Here is an 8,831-nt window from a genome sequence, read left to right as displayed (position 1 = left end):
TACTGCAGGATTCTGATTCTGAGGGGCTTCATCTGAAGATAATTCAGTTGTAAATTCCCCATTTTCCCTAGGATCACCACCAGTCTCAGCATTTTCTGAAGTTATTTCTCCCCTTGCGACTTGTTCAACACAATCTCCATCCCCCCTCCCAGTATCTTTGGGCTTTTCCACTGTAGCACCTCCACAGGGATTTCCCTCCATCACATTTTCAACAGGATTACCACCATCCACACCGTCCTTGGAGGAGTTCTCTTCTATCACCCCTCCACTAGCATTCTGTTCCACCACTTCATTTTTGGCATCATTTTGTTGGTCCACGATACTTCTAGCAGCAGTTTGCTCTTCAACATTGTCATTGGAACTGCTTCCCTCTTCATTCTTACTTTCGATATCAATTTTTTCCTCTGTCAATCCCTGAACATTCATTGGCTCGTTGGTCTGGCTTTCAGGATTAGTTTGATCTTCCATATGACTCTTTACAGTGGTGCTGTCTTCTGCTTCATCATTTGCCAATTTATTTAGGTTGTCAACCCCGTTTTCACTTTTATTAGCATCCTCTGAAACAGTAACTGCAGAGGGCAAGTTTTCTCCTTCGTTCCCAATCTTGGCCACAGGCACTTTATTTTCTGGCTCTTCAATACTACTTCCGGAATCATGATCCTGCTTTCCTTTATCCTCCATTTCAACATCAATTATACCCATTTTTTATATCTATTCAAGACAATACATTGCGTCCATCAGGCATTTTAAGACAGATACTTATATTAATGAAGAATAAGGAAAGAAACAGAAACCCACGAGCAAAGTTAGGAAATAAAACCTAAGCACCCATTCATTACAGAACAAACACAAAACCCATTGATTTTATCCTCGACCACAATCATAAGAATTTTAAACCCTAACCCCGTCCAAAAAAAACTCTCAACTTTTCTTGCATGAAAAAGAACCTCACAAACAATTCAGTGAACCAACCCGAAAAACATTGTCAGGAAGAAACCGAAAGATATTCCGTTGGATTCAAACACAAAAATCACATGCAGCATGAAATTTGAAACACATGCTTACCATGCTAGCGAATAAACGAAAAACTTGCCTGTAACAACACGCAGCGACGGAGCGGTTGGGTAGAGTTTGCAAGGCTGGTTCACTCAAATCCAGGGTTGGGCTTATTTTCCCGTCAGTTAAGAGCAAAATGAGGAGGCAAAACGTGAGAGAGTGAGCAATGTATAATTCCAGTCCAAAATTTGGTTAAGGGTCAAAAAGATATTGGAAGAAAACAAAATTGAGGAAAGCTTCGTTTATAGGGTACGCAATGAGTATATGTGTTTAACTGGGATATGGCGAAAAGGGTTTGGGCAAGAAGTAGAGAGAGAAAGCACCTTCAAACGCCGGGGAGAGAGAGACAGAGAGCGAGCACGGCAGAGAGAGAGAGAGGCCCTGCTTCTGCGGTTGCTGAGTTCAAAACATGGATGTAACAACACCTGGATATAGGAATTACAAATTTCCCAATTCTCCTTTTTACCCCTCTCAAATTTCACCCCCCTCTCATGGACCTGTACAGTTATTATATATATTTACTGCTGTTATTTTCTACACCTCCACACTCTACACCCATATAATATGATATGATGATGATGATGATGATTTTGTGGATTGAATAAATATTTATTTTCTTATGTGGATTTATTGCTATTTAATTAAGAATTTATTACTATTATCCTTACAAGATTGTTGATAAATATTGGCAAGTCATGTGAATCTTTTTACTTTCTTTTTATTTTCGGATTACGATTATATTAAATGTTCGTATAATATAAAAATAAATTCTTTCAATCTTCTCGAAATCATATGTTCTTTATTCTGAGATAATACTTTTAAAAAAAAAACAAAGAGTATTATGATGCCGAGGACTTTTTTATTCCGTTCATATCCGCTGCTTTTACACCATTTTACTTAATTTACCAAATAGAAAATAAAATTTTACTTTCGATTGTTTTCTTGGTGTTTTATTTAAAAAAATAAGCAAATAAAGTGTTGCCCGTTGAAAATGGTCAATAGAGTAGCTAGAAACATTTATTTCGTGGTGTCGTTTTGCAATAATGTTATGATAATCCAAAATGATTTACTAAGATTTGTTATATCTATTTATTTTATTTTATTGAATGCATAGTTAGTGATATAATTTCAATTTTCCATTCAGTCAAAAGGGTTCAAATCTCACATTATCTCAAAGTATATGTAGGCATTAATGCACATTTGAGAAATTCAATTTTTGTGTGAATGGAATTTTTATTTTATTTTCTTTATGGGTAGAAAAGAATATAGAAAAAGATTAGCCCAAATGACTTTGGCCCATATCATTTAATTTTGAAAGGCTTTGCAGTTTGCTAAAAATTGTGTACACTAAAGCCCATTGGCCTGGCCCAATTAAAGTTATTGGACCCAATTGAAAACTATTCGTCTTAAGGCCCACTTGAGAGCCCAGTTGATGTTGTCATCTGGAGACCTATCAAATTGGGTCCCATATATACTGAAAGATCAGGAATCATGTATGATAATAGAAAACATCCATTTAATTTGAATATATAAATATATTGAATTTGTTTTTTTCAAAATTTATGAACATTATAATTACATCAATGAGCATAATAGTCATTGATAAATTTATTATTAATCAGTTCTTTTATTTTTAAATTACGATGATGATTATGTAAATAATTTTTTGTCAAGGCGTGCTTTATATTTATACTTGTTGTCTCTGCATGAGAGTTATAATACTATTAGATCTCTTTTACATCTGACAATGAGATTGACGGAGTGTGCATCTAAAAGAGGCGTAATTTTCAATTATAATTTAAAAAAAGAAGAATTGAAATTAAAAAATTTATGGATATGATTAAAAATCTCCAGAAACTAAAACATATCTAAATTAGCCCCCCAAATTTGTGTTTATTTTACTATATGAACCCTTTATTACTTTTTAAATGTTAATAAGAGTATGAGGATAATTCAAGAATTGCAAATTTTGCAATATAGTATAAAGATCTACATTTCATGCTGATGCATGGCACAGAATAAATAATGAGAGTAAAAAATATGGTGCTCGGCTCATTTGGAGTGGAAAGTGGTAAAATAAATTTTAGAAAGTAAAAAATGGTCAAATGAGTAAATAAGATAGTGTTATTGTATAATTTTGTATATATTATAGAGATTAATACCGAATTAAAACTCTAAGTACATAATTACAATGCTCCTTTAAACTAACATGGAAGTAAAAAAATAGAAATTGTAGTAGGTGAGCTCAAAGTGTAAAACATATCAGAAAAATTATTGAATGTGCGGACGTGTCCCATTCTCTCACTAGGGGACCTCTTAATTTTTAAATGATTACAAGGTTGGTTGGAGGAGGCGATGAATTTGGGGGAGCATGACCTCAAAATTATTAAATAATGTTGAATTCCCTTCAGATTTGGTGCAAAATTCTTAGGGGTTGGCTGATCCCCCTGAACTTGAGGGGCACCTAGAGGATTCCCTTATTCAGGGGACTGTGGGGTTCTATTGTGTATTTGTTGTGAAATAAGGATGTCTTCTCGAATTTTCAAAAAGGTGGTTGAGGAGACCTTTTCAAGCTGGAGTCCAGACTTTTTAGGATTTATTGTACTTCTCTCTAAGGGTACTACGTGTCCCCGAGGGCTTGTTGGTCTTCATCTGATTCTATGTAGGGGGTGTCACGCCCCAAAAGTAGGATCCTTACCTTAAATCTTATTTTTGGGATGCGACCTATTCGAAGTCATAATAACAATATACTTACCAGAATTGAAACTTGATAGCCAGAAGAGTCCTAATATTTCAACCTCCTTACAAATCATCTTGATTTCTAGGTTAGCCAAATTTTGACTTATTCAATATATCACCTGTGTTTGGAGGAAAAAATTCAAATTACGTAAATAAAAGTTCAGTGAGCCCACAAGTGAGTGCGCGTAGAAGAAGATAATCATAATAGAAAACTCGATCAGAATTCTTATAATATATCATATTGACCACGACAATAACCATTGAATTTGTGAAAACCGTATCAGGCGAAGATCGAATAACATGATCATCATCTTTCTCCCGAAAAATCATTTACTACCTTATCCTCCATGCAGGGAGTGACTTTGCGGCCGCATAGAACCGGCCGTGCCTAAGTATATGGCAGCGCCAACCACACACAAGCAAGCTCCAGCCTACCTGTGAAAGGACACCTAAGTGGGTACCGAACAACAAAGTCTCAACTAGCAGCGTAATGCTACTCCAGCATGCCCCGCTAACCGTCCAGGCCTGGGCCATTAACCGCTTAGCAAGAACCACATGAAAAGTTCATAAAGGCAGTCGAATAATCATATAAAAATTAGACTATTTAAAGACTACATACACGTTGAATATTACGGCGAACAGAATATATCAAGATAAATGAAACCTCTTGGATACTCATATGGACTTTAGAAGTGCCTTCCAACGGAAGTTCGTGATGAATATAAGAATACCATAGGACGAAAATATTAATCATGCTGTAGCACTTAGCTCCATTGAGTTTCGAAGGTCAATCAATCCCAAATAGATAACCGAATATATATGCATTTTTGTTTATCAATGAACAATTTCAAAAAATATTTTAACTAATGTTCATTGTAAGAAAAAACACTTTTGTAGTTATATAGTAGACATGCACAATATACATATAATATTTCTCTAATTTTGTAAGTACTTATATAATTTGGTATCATAAATTAATTTATTAAAACCAACACATAGTATTTAATACAATTAAATAAGGAGCCTCACATGGGGCCTCCAGAAATCCTACATGGATACTACGTAAGTCTCCCTTGGATGTCATGTTAGAGGATCTTTGACTTTGACTGGGAGACTATAAGTTTCTAAACAGTCCTGTGAGGTCTTTCGACTTAGAATCCTTTCGAATTTAGGTCGATTGGGTTTTTTTTTTTGCTAATCTATTTTCTAGGGGCATGTGCTGGTCCCCCTAGGCCTTCTAGGCCTTACGGAGTCTCTCCCGAATTGGACCTCCTAAAGGGCACCATAAACCTTGCATTTCTTTCTTTTCTTGGACAAGTATAAACCTCTTTAGACTAGTCCATTGTCATGCACATCACATGTAAATACAACTCTGTAAAATTTCAAATTGACTTACATTTAATCGAAATTGATGCATTTAAATTTCAATAAACAATCATAGAGTAAAACCACTCCATTTTTTCCATACTAAAACTAATGTATGGTAACGTATCCCCTTTCTTCCAAAAATGATGATGGGACATAAGTTTTAAAAGGTTTTAAAAACTTAATTATGTCATTCACTTTAGCTTCACTATTGACTCATTTACTTGCGATCACAATCTTACCATGTCACCTCCCCGAATTCGAAAAACCTGAGGATAAAACAAGGTGAAGCGAGTCGGGGTCGTCCCGACGATAACACTTCGATGCTTAAGTCAATTTGAGGTCGAGAGAAAATGGTGCGAACTAAATTTGCGATTAAAATGATAGAAGTGAAGATATCTCTTCTCTATGTGAGTTGGAGTATTTATAATAGTAGCCTGGGGTCCCACCAATGGACGCGTGTTGTCTATAGGGTTATCCATGCAATGATTAAGCATCTTCTTATGACGCCACATGTCCGAGTCGATATACGGGTCGAATCTGGATAAAATCCGACCCGATTGTCATGGCCCTGACCCTCGGCGACCAACTACACGACCTTGATATATTCGTGACTTGAGCATTTTAATAGAATCCTTATCAACCATTTTTATAGCAGGCGCATTAACACTTAAAATGATCTGTTCATAGGTCTATTTTAAATGAATCATGTCCCAACACGACATTAACACTTAAAATCAGTTCTCCTTCGTGTACGCAACTAATGTTTCTACCAAATATATAAGAAAGATGGGGCAACATTTAGCTTTATATGAATAGGATATTAGGGAGGGATAAAATTGTAATTTCACATCTCATAGAAAGAAAAAACGAAAAACCCAAAAGTGGGTCTTCTTCCTAGTCTTCGCCCACCACTTTCCAAATATATCAGCCACAAAGCCTTTCTATCTATGCTTTTATAATTTTTTTTTTATAAATTGAATGTGAAATTATAATTTTATCCAACTTCACAAATTCACCTAGAGTGCACGTATTCACACATTCGGATTATTTTATTTTTATTCTCTAAAAAGTGTAAAAAGAGGCAACGTGCAATAAAATGCAAATGTTGGAGGTCGAGTGTCAAAAATAACTTTAAAATGTATTATCGTAATGAAATATTTACAATTTTGATATTTCCTTTAGAATTCTAAGAGCAAGTCTATGTTCAAGCAGCTTCACGTCAGTGGCATGAAGGGAAGGAATTAAAAAAAGAAGAAGAAAGTTGTCGATTTGATACTAAAACTTAGAGTTCCTTGCAATATTAGTACAATAATTTAGAATTTTTAGCGACATTAATACCATGATATGAAAAATAACTTGAAATTTAGAGCACCTACGATAGTTATAACATTAGAAAAGAAAATTAAAACTTTTTTCTATATTAAAAACCCTATTATGAAAATATATATATATATATATAGGCAAAACACTTCCTCGTGGGTGCACAATACACACACGGGTTTAAACTCCTTTTTTTTTTTTTTTTTTTCAACTTTGGGGTTAGATAATTATATCATTTATTATAAACCATTACTCCGGTATTTGTAATTATCTAACTGAAAAATTGAAATTCTTTTTTAATAAAATTGGTACGTGTTGTGCACACATGACGTTGGGGAAGTGGGGTTTGCCTATAAAACTTTTTATAAGGGAAATTGTTTCTATTTATCTCTTGTCAAACTTTTTTTTTTTTGTGTTTAAACATGAGGTAAGAAGCATCAAACCTACTTTGTTTTTTTTTTTTCTTTTCCACCATCCCAGCCTCACTTAATGGCCACGTACGCCTTGCTATTTGCAATTTAACGTCAATACCAAAAGTGCCAACTGAGGATTTTTTGCGGTACCTTTTTAAGTTATTTTTTAAATCATAGTACCAATATTACAAGAGATTTTGTGGTAATAATATTGCGAGGGCTCTAAAATATGATACCAAAATTGTAATTTTCTCCTCTTCTTCTTCTTCTTCTTCGTTTTTTCTTTTTTAATTTTTACTCCTCTCTCGTGCCGTTCACGTGAAGGCGCCTAATTTAACGTTGCACGTGGCCTTGCCGTTAAAGTTCTAATGGAAATATCTTAAATATTCCATTACTATAGTACCTTTACAAGTTATTTTCAAATTATGATACCAATATTGCAAAGAACTCTAAATTTTGGTACCAAAATTGTAATTTAAAAAAAATAAATATTTAAAGAATATATAAAAGAAATGGAGGGTGTGTAAGATAAATAATCTATGGAGCATATTAGTCCAAAATATATTTTCAAAAATTCTAAAAATATATATATAATTATAAATTATAATCTAAAGTAATATTTTGGTCAATTTATCACAAAAATTGAAAATCTAACGAAAGTTAATAGAATAGGCTTGTTGTTAGATTGACTTTCAAAATAAAGAGAATTTATAATTTTTTAAATAATAAAAAAATATTTATAATTATGCAAAATCTCATGAAAGTGGTTAATGCATTCAAAAAACGTACGAGTCCAATTGATATGGATTATGCTCAAAGTTTGGGCCGAAGCGAATGCAAATCCTAAAGAGAGAACCTGCAAAAGAGGTATTAATACTCCGACACCCAAATTAGTATCGATTTAGGAGAAAAATAATCGTAAAAACAAAATATAATGAGAAATCGTGATAGAGTAAGCAATATCATGAGAGAAATCATGCTAAGAATACAATTCAAATGCTAAGATAAGAATAGAGAATGGTTTTCCAGATTGTGGAAGGAGTACCCATAGAGGGATTGAATGTGTCCTTATTGGAGGACTAAAGAAGGCGTTCCTATTGAAGGACTAAAGAAGACGTCTCTATTAGAGGACTGAAGAAGGCATCTCTGTTGAGGGTTACTGAAATGAGAAATTGAAATAAAAATAAGGATTTCGTGAGTAAAATAAGGCAAAATCATGAGTTGAGAGTTGTAGCAAAATAGCAAGATAATTTCTAGCTTTTTGAAGGTGTGTTGAGGGGATGCTGCTTGTATTTATAGAGAATGAGTCCCTCTTCGTAGGGTGAGTTGTATTTTAAAAAAAGAAGGCAAAAATTTGAGGATAAGGCATGATCTGATATCCTCCTTGACTTGAGCAGCACGGTTTTTAGTTGGGGGATGACTCCTTTTACATGATAATTCCTACTTCTACAAGGAGTGCTTTTTAGGTGAGTCCAGCTTTATGGGGGCGCTTCCCTTTCCTGGGTTGGATTTGGAAGGTGGGTTTGAGGTCCGGTAGGCCTTGTACTAGACCTCCTTCTTGGGCCAAATTGAGCTTACCTCTTGGATTGAGTCTGGTGTACTGGGCTTCCCTCTTGGGCTGAACTTAGTACTTTTTCAACGGTCGTCTTCATGATGTAAGCCTCTTAGGATGATACGGGCTTCTCATTTCTTTATTCTTTTTGGATCGTTTAGGCTTTTTTAGACCAATCTATTTTTATGCACATTAGTAGTTATAATTTATCCTCGTACAAGTGCAAAAAACTAGAAAAATATCCAGCTATTCAAAAATTGACTCGACTTGAATGACTCTATCGTATCATATGATTCATTTTAAATCAATGGAGTTTAACTTCTAGGCATTTTATATGATTGGTTCAAGTGAATTACACTATAAATAGAATATAGAAGGATCTC

Source organism: Sesamum indicum, linkage group LG2 (genome assembly GCF_000512975.1).
Source record: "Sesamum indicum cultivar Zhongzhi No. 13 linkage group LG2, S_indicum_v1.0, whole genome shotgun sequence".
NCBI classification, from domain to species: domain Eukaryota; kingdom Viridiplantae; phylum Streptophyta; class Magnoliopsida; order Lamiales; family Pedaliaceae; genus Sesamum; species Sesamum indicum.
Note: the sequence above shows the minus strand (reverse complement) of the source record.